We start from the raw sequence: 16976 nt of genomic DNA on the forward strand, positions 1-16976 counted from the left end.
AAAAAAAAAAAAAAAAAAAGAAAAGAAAAGAAAAAGAAAAGGAATAAGGCCCAGCCACTCTGGATCTTCTGGCAAAGACCAAATCCTACCTTTTCAAATCTTTCTGTAGATTGACCTAAGCGATGCCTCTGGTATTCCACACAGAAACACTCATTTTTTATAATTTAACCTAGAACTCATGCCAAACTCTATGGTATAAAATAGAACAACATTTCCATTCCTAGGGATCTGATGGCCATGAAAATATGCAGTGAGCAGCTAGCTCAGTTCTGGCAGCTGTGAAGATCAAAGCATTGGAGAGGTCCTCTGATGGCCTTGCCGGGCAAGATCAGCACTTGCCCGCCTCTTTAACGCCCAATTGGGTACCCCACACTATCGTAGCAATGCTGATTCATAATGGCTTTGTTATTAGAGGCTGGTAATGCCAAATATCATTTCTGTCCCAGGGCTCAGCTGCCAGACAGAGACAATCCATTACAAAGACAGCAGTCTCAGTTGGTACTTCAGACAAGGTAGTGACACAGTGAGGTCCCAATTGCTTTGTAAAACTTGCTACCCCTCCACCAGGCAGTGCTGGCATGATGTATGATGTCCAACTCACTTTAACCGTTGGGTGTCTGTGAGCCCTAATTGCCAGTGGGATAGTCAGAAGCACAGCAGTGCCCACCATGCTGCTGAAATCCCAGGGGATGGATTACTGAGCAGTTCCAGGCCCTGGAGCCCATGGAATTTTAGGTGCAGATTGACTTCTGGTTGAACAAACTTTGGAGCTCATCTAGCACAATCCCTTAGGCCAGCAGCTCTTAACCAAGAGACTTATTATTTTAACAAAGATATTGCATTATCGATAAACTATGAAAATGTGTTAAAGATTTTTTTGTTGATTATAGAAGATTCAAAATTATCCTACAATAATGACCCTCACATTCATGTTCTTCTGATAGGCTTTCTGAGTGGGGAAAGATGGGTCTTACCCTACAGTTACTCTAACAGAAACTGAGAGCATAATTTACAACCTATGTTCTCTATGTGGTCTCTGTTAGCAATGGGTGTTGTTAGCAATTAAACTTTATCCATTTGGGGTTGCTGTGGAGTGTTTGCAAGGCTGAGCTTCAAATCCACTTTAACATCTTACTATAACCTGGGATACCTCCAGCAGTGGGGAACCCACTATTTTTCCTAGACAACTCATTCTGTTATTAGGTACCTCTCCTTGTCCAAGTATTTTTAGATCCTACTAGAACTGGTTGGGCTTTACAGAGCAATTCCAAGTCTAGTACTGGGTGACCGTCTTCAGCAGATCAGTTTCTTATATCATTTTGTGTATTTTCCCAGGTGCAACTTAGCTGCTCCATGAAATGTTCTTCATGCAATGAGCTGGGTTTAAGTGTTTTTCTTCACTAATGGGAAGATCAGTTTGGCAACATCTCTCTTAGTATAGTCCAGAATCGAACACTCTCCCTCCCACGATTCTTTAATTTCTTATCTTATTCAAATAAAGGAGGATAAGTGCTACCTTCCCTAAGAAATAGCTTGAATTATGACTATAAAAAATGTGTTAATTCTGTGGTTTCACTTCTGAAGAAGGGGGACATAATTGAGAAGCTGAGACCCATGACCTCTCCCCCCTAATACTCACCTCCCAGGGATACCTTCCCAGCCCATCTTCTTCCCTCCCACCTCACTCATCCCTTCTCCTTCAGGACCCAAGTACTAGCCCAAGTCGCTGGACCTGATGATCTAAGGTGTAGCCAATCAAAAGTTCGGTCTCTCTCTAAGCCAAAGCTTGCAGTGTACATTTAAACACTAAGAAGCATGTAAAAGGGCCTGATAAAAGGGCCCACTGTGGTAATACACAGTTTTTCTCAAGTAGAGCAGGTGGCTGCCCTGCTAAGTGGACCTCTGAAAGCGTGTGAGAGCATTTTTCGTTGTCATAGTGCTAGGAGGACAGGAGTCACTGATCTTAGAGCCCCAGATTTGAAATGTTTGTAACACTTGTGATGATCCTACACAAGAAAGAATTGTCCCATTACAAATTCCAAGAGTGCCCCTGAAAAATTCTGGTGGAGGGAACATAGAGCTGAATCACAAGAGCAGGTCTAGTCCTATGCTGGCTCTTACTAGCCTTATTTTTCTCATTTATAAAATGGGTGGAAACACAAAGCTGTCATGAGGACTAGGTCTCAAGCATTTTATCTGATTGTTTTTATGATATTTGACTATTCAGTCAGCATAGTTTGGGTGGGCCTGATCCCACACCAGCCCTGGAGATAGCGGTGGGGAAGAATATGGCTTAGGGTTACCAACAGCTAACTTCATTCACTGGCTCAGGGGTTGGCTTGTGGAAGCGTATATGATTATTATTCAGGCCAAGGACAATCAGGCCCTGGGTTTTCTTTAAAACTGTGGGAGAGGAGAACTTCTATTTTCATGTCAAATTGGGGCTTGGAAACTGTGCATGAGCCTGAAGCTATGAGTGTCCATAATGACAGAGCCTGAGAGTAGAAGGCAAAGCCAAGAGATCAGAGCAGTAACTGATATATATTATTTGAACCCCTGGAAACAGTTAAACCTGGGATTTAGAGATACCCATGGGCATATTAGTTATGTGAGAAATAAATTTTCTTTGTTAGTCAAGCAAGGTTGAATATCTTACAACAGAAACAACCCTGACTTACCTGGCATTTATCTCTGTCTGCCTTGAGTTATGGTTACTTCTGTCTTCTCCACTTGACTCCAACCTCCTTGAAGGCAGTAACTTTTGAACCCAGCCTTTCCAACACTAGGTATTAGTGTGGTATACAAAAGCATCCCCCAAATATTTGATGCATGAGTAAAATGAAATAAAGCACTTCTGGAAGAATTATGCTGACTCTCCATTACCTTGCAAATATATCTATCTTTTTTTTTTTTTTGTGATTATTTCTTCCTAAAACCCTTGTCTAGTGAGATGTTCTAAGCAGCGTGGCATCACTCACCCACTTGGGTTTTCACATCTATCCCTATTCCAGCTTTGTACTGAAGCAATCTGTCCTTCCTCCTGTGTCCCCAGTAGTCTCCCTTATTGGACTGAGTTTGTTCAGTGAAGAGACCTTTCTGTTTCATCTCTGCATGCCCAGTGCTAGCTGCTTGTTTGTTTGCATGAGCTCGTTCCAACTCTCAGCCTTCTCAAAAGCAGCCCTTTATTGCTGTGGGCTTTCAAGACTGGCTGACTTGCCAGGATAGTGTACCCCTGGACCCCTGGACCCCTGGATAGTGTACCCCTGACTTGCCAGGATAAGGACCCCTGTGGCACAGCCTTAATTTTCATTCATTCAGATGACAATCCTAGAGTTCTACTATGTGCCAGGTATCATCCCCAGGAATTCATGTTCTTGTGGCATTCAGAGACAAGTAAATAGGTGATTATAATGCATCATATATATAAGAGGCAAATGTGGGATATTCCCAGGAAGTAAATAGGATGCTCCCAGCCTGGAGGGAATCAAGGAACTCTTCCTGGAAGAAGTAGCATTGAAGCTGACAACTAAAGGATGAACAGAAATTAGCTGTGCAATGAGCAGAGATAAAACCCAAACAAAGGGAAGGCAAATGCCAGCGGGATCAGTGGGGGAGGGAGCAGGCGTGATTGGGGGAACCGTGCATGGTGTAGACTGACTGCAGTGTGCTTGTAAGGGGGTTGGGGCTACTTAAAGAGCTTTTCTTCTTCATCCTCTGGGTCAGGGTCTCCTTTTCACAACCCAGCCAGGCTGTGCCCATCTTTGCCTTATTCAGTGGTTTTCTTGGCTATACTTATTAACTTCAAATACATCAGGATGCTGGGCCATGGTGTGCCCACCTCATCTGGCCAACGGCCTAGCTGGAGTCCTTCCTCTTATCCTCTTTGGAATTCAGGGATTGACATCTCTGGAAGTATCGCAAGCCTTGGACAGAGTACAGACTGGCCTACCTGTCTTAGAATCAAGTCCCTGACAATTGCAACCAACTCAGAGATGATTCTGGGTGTTTTATGAAACAGGTCCTTAGGGCTTTGGGGAAGGAAGTAAGGTGTTGCCATGAGAGGGCTAGTGACAAGAAGTGACATGGGGTAGGGGTTCAGGATGGGGGTGAGCTTGCCACTGGCTCATTTGTTCAGTGACAGTTTTTTATTTTTACATTAGAAAGCTTTGGGAACCTTGTGTCAGCAGCATCGGTTAGGTAGGAAGGGGCTTGGCAGCCCAAGCTCTTACATAATTTATATTCCTCCAGGGATGGACACTGAAACTTGAGCCCCGCAGCAGAATGCAATCACTGGTGACAAGCCCTTGCCCCTCCTACACTTGAAGGTGCCACTCCTGAGTCCTGTTTGGGCTGAAACCGAGTTCCTAGGCTGGCCTTTTAAGTCTTTCTGCCAGAATCTTCCTCACAACAGAGGACTCTGGCAAGAGCCCTGGGGGTCTGGGGGCAAAGCCAGAAGTAATTTGCCACCAGTCAGAATTTCTTAAAACTTTAATTTTGTGCAAATTTATATTCTCTTATAAGATGTTCATGTTTTCTTAAATAAAAAATGTTTAAAAAACTTTTTTAGTAAGAAAAATTTTTATGAAGCCCACAATTAGTAAATGGTTGCAGCCATTTAAAAATATTCCAGCATCTACCACCAGGAATAAGTGCTAGGAAATAAACATCAAAGCATAACAGCAAATAGTGCCCTGATGTGTTTATTAAACAGCTTCTCATTTGTTTCATTAAATCCATCTTTTCTCCAATCTAGGAAAAGGTTATATAAGAAAAGATGACATTTGTCACATGAGTGGTTCATACAAAGGAAGCGGCTATGCCTCTGAATCTTGCTCACATCACCTTCCAGGCATATTACATAACACTTACATATCCTGGGTTTGCTCCCTGAGAGTTAATCAGCTGATGGTGTCAATTTTACAAGAGAAACAGACATGAAAACCTCGTCCTTGTAACTAGTCCCATAGAAGTTTGACTTATATATATACTCCGTGGGCTACAGAGAAACAACAAATCATGTGCAATTAAAATACAGAAAGAATAAATTCAGATCCTTGCAGGAGTAAATGTGTATTTGAAATTTCCTAGTAAACAAATATTTCTAAGTGAAGAAGTTCCCATATTCCTAAATAAAATAATGTTGAATAGACCTTATGATAAATTTTATATTTAAACTCATTGTATTTTTTTATAAGTTTGGTTGCAAAAGTTTGTGTTTCATATTCTTCTTTTAAAAATTCTCCCCTTAACCCCTGCTGGTCAAGAGAATTTGGCACACTAAGGAACACGACCGGGAAGATACCTGAGAAGGCAGGCATGCCCTCCTCACTCCCTCCCCACTTTGTTTTAGTCTGAGGCTTTCAGCTCAAAACATAAACTCTTGTTAGGTCTTACAATATTATTTTCACAAAATAAGACAGCTTTATGCTTTCTGTCTGTCAGAGGTATGTTGGCTCTTAGCTCTCTGTCAAAGGTATGTTTCTCCCTGCTCGTCCATCACCAGCTGTCAGTATCTTCTTTATATATCAGTTTTTCTTCCTAAGGACGCATACATGCAGCTCGTTGCTGGTCCAGGTACGGTTTATAGCCTAAATGTAAGCGCTGTCTAACAGAAGCGCCACATCGTTCACATGCCTGAACATGCTCAGCTAATCCTAGTGTTTTCTGCATATGTCAGCAGATCTTGGAGAGGCAATACTGAAACTCCTGGTCACAGTCATTCTTGCTTTTGCCCCAGGTCTCATAGCACCTGTCATGTTGGCTGCAGCACTTTGTTGTGTTTGGTGTCAAGATGAACACTGAACAGTGGGGAGCCACATCAATTTGATGGGGAGAGTTTATACCCATAACATGGGGAAGGCTTAGAGCCGTCACTGCACTTACATTGACTGGTAGAGCCCGTCCTGGCCTCCTAGGAGGTCCAAGGTGGCCTTCAGGTACGTGTCTACCTTGAGAACACCATTCTGGATGGTCTTCAGGCTGGCCTTCCAGTTGCTGGTCTGGGGCTGCTGCTGGCACCCCAGAAGACTGCCAGCAGGATGAGCAGGAATGTGAGGGCAGGCTGTGGGAGCAGGGCCATCCACGGGGTGCTGGGCCATGGGCGGGCACACCCCTAGAAGCCCCTGGGACACCCTAGGTGGCTGCGTGGGTCCTGGGCTCTGTGGCTGTCAGCTTCTTGCCCAGCTGGCCAGTGCATCCCAGCCATCTTTACAGAACCCTGTTTTTAAATTATTTACCGTTGAATAAAATTGTCACTTTAAATGATATGCTATGTTTAACCATGGGACTTGTTGTGACTCTGGGCATGTTGCCTTGAACACCCTTCTCACTTTGAGAAACAGCAGCTGTTAGATCATACGGATCTGGGTTACTAGATATGTAACCTTGAGCAGATCACTTCACTTTCCCAAGTCTCAATTTTTTTTAGATCTAAAATATGAGCACAATGAACCCTGCATGTCAGAGTGAGTGTGAGGATTAAGTGAAATGCAATATATGAAGTGGCTGGCCCATAGTAGGCACTCAAGAAATGTTAACAGTTCTCCTGTTATTAGGAAGATCTCTGTCAGCTTTGCATTTCCAGAATTCTGTGATTCTGACTCAGCTGACTAAGGAGGTGACCCCATGGGACATTTGCTACCAGAGGGGTTTTGAAGAGAAACGGTATATGTCACTACCGGGTGAGACAGCTGATGACATTAGCAATTGAATATAAACTATATGGAGTGGAGAGATGTGATGTGGTTTTAGGGCTTATCACGGTCTGTTTTCCCATTTCTAGGTCTTTCCCAAGGTGGAAATTGGCAACTGGGTGACATTCACATCCTCCCATCTACTGCTTGGCCCCCTCTCGTGCAGCAGCTGCAGGTGAGTCACTGGCTGAGAGAGAAAGGACAGCTTTCTGTGTCGAGTTGCTGACAGCCGTCCCCTGCTCTGGGCTCATCTTGTGGTCCTGCAGGTGAAAAAGGTCCAGGCCATGGTCACTTGGACTAACAAGTGTGTTTTAAGGTAAATAATAGCAGTCTGAGGAAATGTCTAAATTCCAAAATGATAAATGGAGTTCCCAGGTCACATTTAAATAGGAAATATCACATATGATTCTAAGCATTAGTATAAAAACCTAACTACAGGTAGTCCCCAACATCCGACTGACATATGACTCACTTATGGACCAGGGGCTATTACAGATCATAGGTAAATGTATCTGTTTCAACTTACCTACAAATTTGTCTTAAGAACAAACCTACAGAAGCTATCTTTTTCATAACCCAGGGACTTCCTGTATTAACTTTAATTTTATATATCCAACCACTTCCCCAGGGAAAAAAATCCTTTTAGTCATATGATAGCTACTTCTCTGAGGCACCAGGCTCAGAGTCCAGTGGGATCTGGAGGGCAGGTGAAGTTCGGGGAAGGTAATAAAAACCCAGCATGGGGTGTGCATGGAGACACAGGCAAGGAAGCTGCATTGCACTTCAGGAAAGCTTGATAGTGGAGATGATATCTGAGCTTGAGATTCAGATTTAGAAGACTGGGGTGGGGCTCTGGCATGAATAGTTAAAAAAAAAAAATCTCCAGAGAGTCTGACACACAGCCACAGTTGAATAGTGTTGCAGATTTTTGTGCTTCTGTTTAGGAGCATTTCCCCTCTGGGTTGTGAGCCCCTGGATGGGAGGTTCTTCCCGTTTCTGCCCAGCACCATATTTGCAGTCATCTAGAGCCTGACCTCAGGGCTCCTTCTCCCAGGGTGCCTGCCATGCCGTAATGAGGATCCTGATACTGCGGAATGTGGAAGAACTCTGTGTCATGTACTCTGAAAGTTAAAAGTTAAAAACTCAACTAATACATTCCATACATAGCATAGAACTATTTTTTCAAGATCTGTAAACTATGACATTGGTATTTTAATGGGGATTGCACTGAATCTGTAAATCACTTTGGGTAGTATGGACGTTTTAACAATGTAGATTCTGCCAATCCATGAGAATGATGTTTTTCCATCTATTAACATCCTCTAAAATTTCTTTTCTTACTGTTTCATAGTTCTCTATAGAGATCCTTTACCTCCTTTGTTAAATATATTCCAAGATATTTCATTTTTGTTGATGTTACTGTGAAGGGTTTTGTGTTTTTGATTTGATTCTCAGCTTTACTGTTGTTGGTATATATGAAAGCTACTGATTGCTGCACATTGATCTTACATCCTGAGACTTTATTGAATTTGTCAGTTCAAGTAATCTCTGGGTTGAGTCTTTGGGTTTTCTAGGTATAAGATCACCTCTTCTTTCCCTGTTTGGATACCTTTGATATCCTTCTCACGTTAGACTGATCTGGCTAGGACTTCCGGCACTAAGTTGAATAGTAGTGGACATACTTGTCTGCTTCCAGTTCTAAGTGGGAATGCTTTCAATTTTTCTCCATTTAATATGATGTTGGCTATGGGTTTGCAATAAATGGTTTCTACAAATTTGAGGAATGTCCCTGCTATGCCAATTTTCTTAACTGTTCTTATTAAAAAAGGATGCTGAAGCTTGTCAAATACTTTTTCTGTATCTATTAAGAAGATCATGTGGCATTTATTTTTACTTCTGCTTATGTGGTGAATTATGTTCATAGATTTTCATAATGTTGAACCAGCAAATATGGAGGCATCACTTTATCAGACTTTAGCCTATACTACAAGGCTATCTTGATCAAAATAGCATGGTATTGGCATAAAAATAGTGACATAGATCTATGGAAAAGAACAGAGAATTTAGAAATGAAACCATCCTCATATTGCCATGTGATCTTTTAGAAAGCAAACAAAAGCATACAATAGGGAAAAGAATCCATATTCAGTAGGTGGTGCTGGGAGAACTGAATAGCCAAACATAAGAGATTGAAACAGGACTTGTACCTCTCACCATTCACAAAAAGTAACTCACAATGGTTAAAAGATTTAAACCTAAGACATGCAACAATAAAAATCCTAGAAGAAAGTATGGGGAAAACTCTTAAAGACATCAGCCTAGAGAAAGAATTTATGAAGAACATCCCAATGGCAATATGAAGCAACAACAGAAATAAGTAAGTGGGACCTGATGAAGTTAAAAACTTTCTCCACAGTCGAGAACACAAGCAACAAAGCAAACAGACAACCTACAGAATGGGAAGAGATATTTATATGCTACAAATCTGACAAGGGCTGATAACCAGCATCAAAGAACTCAAGCAAATCAATAAGAAAAAATGAAACAATCCATTAAAAATTGGGCAAGAGACATGAACAGAAAATTTTCTTATGAAGATAGACTAATATTTAACAAACCCATGAAAAATGCTCAGCATCTCTAATCATCAGGAAAATGCAAATCAAACCATATTGAAATATCACCCAACCCCAGAGAGAATGACTCACATCATAAAGTCTCAAAGCAACCCATGCTGTTGTGGAAATGGAGAGAAAGGAATGTTCTTACACTGTTGATGAGACTGTAAACTAGTACTACATTTATGAAAAGTAGCATAGAGATTCTTTAAAGAACTAAAAGTACACCTACCATTTGATCCTGCAATCCCACTACTGGATATTTACCCAAGGGGGAAAAGGGCATTTTGTCATAAAGACACTTGTATGTTTGTAGCAGTACAATTCACAGTTGCAAAGATGTGGAAAGAACCCAAGTGCCCTTCAATTCATGAATGGATTAATAAATTGTATATGTATGCCATGGAAATTATTCAGCCATAAAAGGTAGAGACCTGGCATCTTTTGTAACAACCTGGATGGAACTGGAGACCATTCTCCTAAGTGAAATAACAAAAATAGAAAAACAAAACATCACATGTACTCAATACGAAGTTGAACTACTTGATCAACACCTATATGCTCATATGGAAGCAAAACTCAGAAATTCAAGTAGGGGGAGGGAGAGAAGGGGATGGGTAAATTCCCATCCAACAGGCACAGTGCACACTTTCTGGGTGAAGGATCCACCTATAACTCTGACTTTAACTTTACAAAAGCAAACTCTGTAACCAAATCATATGTACCCCCTTAATAATCTAAATTTTTTTTAAAAAGGAAAGGATAGTAAATAAATAGTTTTTTTTTTGTTTTTGTTTTTTTTACAAAAAACAAAACCCAGCTAACACAAATACAGTGTTTTACTGCCTCAACACCATTCCCCCAGCCTTCCTTCTTGTAGGAATACTATGATTTCTTTTCTTTCCAAATGTGCATTTGAATCTCTTTTCAGATACATATTTGATATAGTTTGGATGTTTGTACCCTCCAAATCTTATGTTGAAATTTTGAACCCCAATGTTGGAGGTGTCTGGGTCCTGGGGCAGATCCCTCCTGAAAGGCTTGGTGTCCCCCACTTGGTACTTCTTCAGTCCTGACTCTATTCGTTTGCAGGATGTCTGGTCGTTTAAGGAGTGTGGCACTTCCCTCCTCTCTCTTACTCCCTCCATCACCAGGTGACACACATGCTCCCCGTTCATCTTCTCTCTTGAGTGGAAGCTCCCTGAAGCCCTCACCTGAAGCAAAGGCTGGCACCAGGCTTCTTTTACAGCCTGCAGGACTGTGAGCCAAATACTCCTCTTTTCTTTATAAACTACCCAGCCTCCGCTATTCCTTTATAGCAGTGGTTCGCAACCTTCCTAATGCAGCGATCCTTTTTTTCCCCTTTATTCTTCATCATCTTTTCATTATACATAAAACTTACCATTTTAACCATTTTCGGTATACAATCCAATGACACCAAGTACAGTCATAAGGTTATTATGCCCATCAGCAGCTGCAACCCTTTAATACAGTTCCTCATGTTGTGGTGGCCCCCAACCATAAAATTATTTTCATTGTTACTTCATGAGGAACTGTATTAAAGGGTCACGGCATTAGGAAGGTTGATAACCACTGCTTTATAGCAATAAAAAATGGACTCAGATAATATTTTATCTTTGTTTACAGTTATTTCCCTATTTTGCAAAATAAATGCCAGTCACTTTTCAGATGCAATGTCTAAGTTCGTTTACTCACGAATACAAGGCCTCTCTCTCCAGTGGATCCCAAAACAATTTCTGAGAGGGAGAAAGGGGGTGGAATTTGGGTAACACTCAATATAAAAAGAGAACCCAGAAAACTGGTGTGTTTGGATCTGAACTTAGGTGGGGCAGCCACCCACCCTCAGGCTGGTACATCGCCTCTCATTTCTGCTGGCATGCAGTTTAAAGTCACTGAAAAAGCCATGTTTCAGAACATTCCAAACTTCTGGTCTTGAGTCAACAATAATTGCTCTACTTCTAGGTAGGAATCTATAGCATTTGATGATTGAATGACTGAGAAAATGGACAACGTGCAATATAACCCTGAGTGGCTGCACTCCTTTGTCTGTGCCAGGGGGAAGCACTAACCCCATCTCTGGGCGGAAGAACCTGCGGTGGGAAGCTGGTGCCATACATGAGATAACAGCAGAGGGGGCTTTTTGCCTCAGTCCCTAGAGGGAAGGTGCTGTAGGTGGACAAGACGGAACCACTGGACATCCCAGGGGAGCACACTTACCAGGTTTGCCACCTCCGCGATGCAGGGTGTGCTCCCTGCCAGCTGACCTCAGGGAAACAAGTGGACAGAGCACCCAAAGGAGGAGGAGCCAAGAGTCGTTCTTGAAAAGGACCCACCTGGAGCAGTTGGCTGAGTTCCTGGCAGGCTGGAGAGCTGGGTGTCAAAGTCCCATGTGGCAGAAGCCCAGAAAGGTTCCTTTCCTCCTCAAGGGCCCCGAGTGTCACTGAACCAGCCCAATAAGACCCCTGTTTCAATGTGCTATCCTGGTGCGTGCATTGCCACATGTGTTGTGTAGATCAAACCTCTTGTGTGTGCTGGAGGCGGGGGTAGGGTGGGGGGAGTTGTCTTTAAACCTGTGTTGCAGTTTGGGAAAAAGAAGAGAACAGGAGCTGGGTCTTACTGCAGCAGGCCAGCTGGTCACCCTGGTACAAGCCTGCAGGGGAGAATAGGAGCAATTAATCGGATAAATGAGAGTAGTGGTTGAAATTACACCCTGGGTGGGCTAAAAGGTTCCTATCAACTCAAAATAACAAGTGAACCTGACCCATCTTGCTTGTGTATCAGAACATCCCCTCCCTTTGGGACGTTTATGTGGGAAGAGGGATGATAAAAGGCAGTTACTTGAGCCTGGTACTGGAGCAAGGGGACTTGGTGTGTGAGTCCTTAATGGCTGATGACACCAAGTTCTGTTTGCCTTTGTTCGAGGGCTTGCCTGCCTTACTGGCCACATGCACAGACACAGGAGTTAGGGTGCTCTGCCCCTCCGGACATGGTGGGGAGCCACTGCTTGTTTCTTTCTTGCTGGACTCCCCTCTCACAGTGCCATTTCCATTAACCCTTGCTTCTTCAGACAGGATTTAATGAAATTACTTTAGGTGTTTGAGTTTCCTGGCTGCAATCTCTGAGGTCACATCGGTCCCTGTGATTGGAGTTTAGCTGATCTTAGATCCTATTTTGGGCCATTTTTGTTGATCTTACCCTTTTCCTGACTTTTGTGGATCCTGGCAGATAAGATGCAATATCACCCATTGCGTCTATCGGGCACCTTATTTGTGCTACCAGAGCCTCTCAGCCCCATCTGTCTAGGGCAGGCATCTCAAACTACAGCCCAGGGGCTACATGCGGCCCGCCTAGGACATTTATCCGGCCTGCCGGGTATTTTTGCTGCCGCTGCCTGTCCTGCTTAGCAGCCGACTTGTCCTGGGGCCTGCAATCCAGCCCTCCAACAGTCTGAGAGACAGTGAGCTGGCCCCCTGTTTAAAAAGTTTGAGGACTCCTGCACTTGTTCTACTCCACTTGCTAACTAGTGACCAGTTTTGTGTGAGCTGCCATCGTAGTCAGGTGGGCACAACCTGGCAGAGCCCCGTGCCTAGCATGAGGTGTGGTGCCCTGGGGTTTCCTTGTTTGTTCTGAGGCACGTGATATCAGGGACCTGCGTGGTGACCATGAAAATACACCCAGGACGTGTGGAGTGTTAATGTGCTGTGGAGGAATCTTAACTGATGGGAGATGGCAGTGGATGATTATATATTTTTTAAATTTGTATAACCTCATGGGGTTCAAGTGCATGTGTTTCATGTGTAAATGCATGACAGTCAAGTCAAGGCTTTTTAGGGTATCCATTACCCAAATAGCCTGCATTGTGCACATTAAGTAATTTCTCATTCTCTACCCCCTTGCACCCCGAGTCTCCATTGTCTCTCATTCCACACTCTGTCCGTATATTCATATAATTTATCTCCCACTTATGAGTGAGATGTGATATTTGTCTTTCTGTTTGACTTGTTTCACATAAGATAATTCCATCCATGTTGTTATAAAAGCCATGATTTAATTCTTTTTAATGGCTGAATAGTATTCCCTTACGTATATATACACCACATTTTCTTTATCCAATCATCTGGTGACAGACACTTAGGTCGATTTCATATCTTTTTTTTTCCTTTGGGTAAATACCCAGTAGTGAAATTGACAGATTGAAAGGGAGTTCTATTTTTAATTCTTTGAGACATCTCTATAGTGTTTTCGATAGAGGTTATGCTACTTTACATTCCTTCCAAGAGTGTAGAAGCGTTCTCTTTTCTCTGCATCCTTACCAACTTCTGTTATGTTCTGTCTTTTTAATAATAGCCACTCTAACTGGGGTAACATGATAAAATCTCACTGTGGTGGGTGGTGCCTGTGGCTCAAAGGAGTAGGGCACTGGCCCCATATGCTGGAGGTGGCAGGTTCAAACCCAGCCCCAGCCAAAAACTCCAAAAAAAAAAAAAATTCTCATCATGGCTTTAACTTGCATTTTTTTTTTTTTTGAGACAGAGTTTCACTATGTTGTCCTTGGTAGAGTGCCTGAACCTGCATTTTTTGATAATTAGAGTGCTGAGCACTTTTTCATTTGATGGATGAATTCTTTTCACTTCCTTCCACTGGACAACTGACCTGAGAGGCACTTGAACTCATAGCCTTTCAGAACTGGTCCTGCAAGATGGAAGAATCAGTTGCAATTGATACCAAACAAGTGCCAGCTCAGTAAGGCATTCTAGGATGTGTTCTCTCTTCCTCCCCTTCCTCTAACTCCTGCTTCCCTGGAATAAATTCCATATTTAGTATAAGCATATTAGCATTTTGCTCAGGCTCTGTCTCCTGAGGAACCCAGGCTAAGATATCTAGTGTTCAGAACACTTGCCATGTCTATGTGTGAATGTGCACATTAGTTACTTATTGCTGTGTAACAAATTATCCCAAAATTTAATGGCTTACAACAAAATTTGTTATTTTGCTTTCTGTGGGTCAGGAATTAAGGAGCAGCTTAGCTGGGAGGTTCTGGCTCAGAGAGTCTCCTGTGGTTGCAGTTAAGCTACACCAGGGCTGCCATCATCTGAAGGCTTGGATGGGGCTGGGTAACCTGCTTCAGAGATGCTCACGTCCATAACTGTTGGCTGGAGGCCCCAGTTCCTCCCTAGGTGGCCTCTTCATGGGCCACTGAGTGTTCTCATAATCTGCTAGTTATGAGTCACTTCACACTGAGCAAGCAATTCAGGAGAGAGTGAGAAGTTGCACTCCTTTTATTAACTGCCCTCCAAAGCTGTATACCATCATAGAACCCTTTTCTCTAATTCCTTAGAAGCAAGTGACTAGTTACCACCCACACCCAACGGAAGGGGAAATTAGACTTCACCTCATAAAGAGAGGAGTTTTTTAAAAATTATGAACATATTTTAAAACTACCACAAAGTGTAGAGGGAATTTCTGCTTTATTCAATAAAACAGCATTTCCTGGTGCACCAAATGCAAAGCCAAGTGCTTTCATAAATGCAAGCAGTCTCGTTGTTTGTTGCAGAAGTTGATGTGAAAGTTGTGGCTTTAAAAAGTTCCAATTGTTAGAGTAACAGCATAGAGACAAGCACATTTGTATTTTGGGGATCAGGGAAGATTTAATGGAGGAATAGTATTTGACCAGCCGCTCAGCTGATTCTGCTGCAGAACTAAGGCTGAAGGCTGTACCTGTGTATAAGTGTAGGTCCCCGGTAGTGAGATATTGTTATAATCATCATTATTCTCTACTGCACGGGAGAATATTCTGTTGACATCTTTGAGCTTCATTTTCTTGTACTATAAAGTGCAGATAACTACAGCATTGTTGTTTTGCTTTTCTCAGCATACCTGTCCCCTTCTTCAGTTAGTCCCAGCCCATTCACTTTGGAGTAAGACAGCTCCTCCATGCAGCATGGCTCTGGTGAACCTGCAATCAAGTAGCCAGCCCCTTTGGACATCCATCGAAAGGGGACATGACTCAAACCAGGCCAAGCAAGTATCCCCTGGAATTTTACTTACAGATTCTGAAAGCAAGAAGTCCTCTCTTACTTCTGGAGCTAAGCTGGGATCCTGCAAGCCTACAGCTGCCTGCCTGTACTTGCACCCTCTGCATGAATAAAGCCAATTTGCAGTGGGAGAAAATGAGGGCAATACATTCACAGAAGTAGGTGAGCCCGAGTTGGCAGGGAGGTGAAGAGGGAGAGAGAGAGAGACAGCTGATTGTTTCACTTGTGCTCCAGGAACTGGTTTTATCTTTGGACTTCTCAGTTACAAGAGCCAGTAAATTTCCTTTATTTATTTAAACCACATGAAGAGTTCTGACTGATACCCATAACTCTTAGTGGTGAGACTAATACATGTTAACTCTTTTTTTTCCTAGTGAAGAATTTATTAAACCAAGGTGCTTGTTTATTTATTTATTGATTTATTTTGAGACAGAGCTTCAAGCTATCTCCCTGGGTAGAGTGCAGTGGCATCACAGCTCACAGCAACCTCCAACTCCTGGGCTCAAGCGAGTCTCCTGCCTCAGTCTCCCATGTAGCTGGGACCACAGGCATCTGCCACAACACCCGGATATTTTTTGGTTGCAGCCATCATTGTTGTTTTGGTGGGCCTGGGCTGGATTTGAACCCGCCACCTTAGATGTATGTGGCTGGTGCCTTAGCCACTTGAGCGTCAGACTCCAAGCCACAAGGTGCTTGTTTAAATAATTCAGAATATATGCATATTTGGAAACAAATAGGTGATTTGCTGATTAAAAAAATTTATATATATATATACACACACACACATATATATATGTATATTTATATGTGGCTGGCATCCTATTAAGCCACAAACCCCAATCTGCATTACCATTGTATCTGATGTATTATCTAGAAAGTGGATTTTGCACCGAAGTATAGTTCAGTAAAAAACTTCATACAGTACCATGCTTAAGATATCATTAGTACTTTACTATTTTGCTGTTCTCTAAAAATTTTTTTTTATTATTTATGTACTCATTTATTGTAGAGACTGAGTCTCACTATATTGCCCAGGGTGGTCTCAAACTCCTGGTCTCAAGCTATCCTCCTGCCTTGGCCTCCTTGCTCTTCTTTTCAACAAAATTTGTTTTATTAGATTTTGGGAGCATAGTAAGAGCTAACACTTGTGAATTATAATAATAAATCTGTGATGCAGGTATTATTAGTATCTCCATTTTGAGGCTGAGGAAACAGGCATGGTGAGGTTAGGAGATAAACTGCCCAAAGTCACACAGCTAGAGAGAAGTAGACGCTGGGTTTGCACCCAGACAGAGCAGCTCCAGGGAGTGAGCACTGATCACACTACCTTGGTGTAAAACTAGAGAAATACGTCCCTCACTTTCATTTTGATTGCCCGTAGCTTTTAGGTCATTTTAAACATATGTACTTGTTTAGTTTTTCTTATCTCCAGATTTGAAGATTTACCTTTTTTTTTTTTTTTACCATATCTTTCGATCTATATCCTGAATGCACTTTGTAATTTTTAGTTAAGAATAAGACATTTCCTGCAACTTCTAAAATCAAAGAATTCTTTATTTGTGAGAGAGGTTATGATACATGTTTAGAAATGATTTAAGAATATGGGTTTT

At 42.3% G+C, this 16976-nt stretch overlaps 1 pseudogene; it reads right to left on the reverse strand.

The window, feature by feature from the left end:
* Positions 1-5538: 5538 nt before the first annotated feature.
* On the reverse strand, positions 5539-6079 carry LOC100950358 (annotated as a pseudogene).
* Positions 6080-16976: the final 10897 nt, after the last annotated feature.

Source organism: Otolemur garnettii, unplaced genomic scaffold, assembly GCF_000181295.1.
Source record: "Otolemur garnettii isolate 467f Iridium unplaced genomic scaffold, OtoGar3 scaffold00172, whole genome shotgun sequence".
Taxonomy (NCBI): domain Eukaryota; kingdom Metazoa; phylum Chordata; class Mammalia; order Primates; family Galagidae; genus Otolemur; species Otolemur garnettii.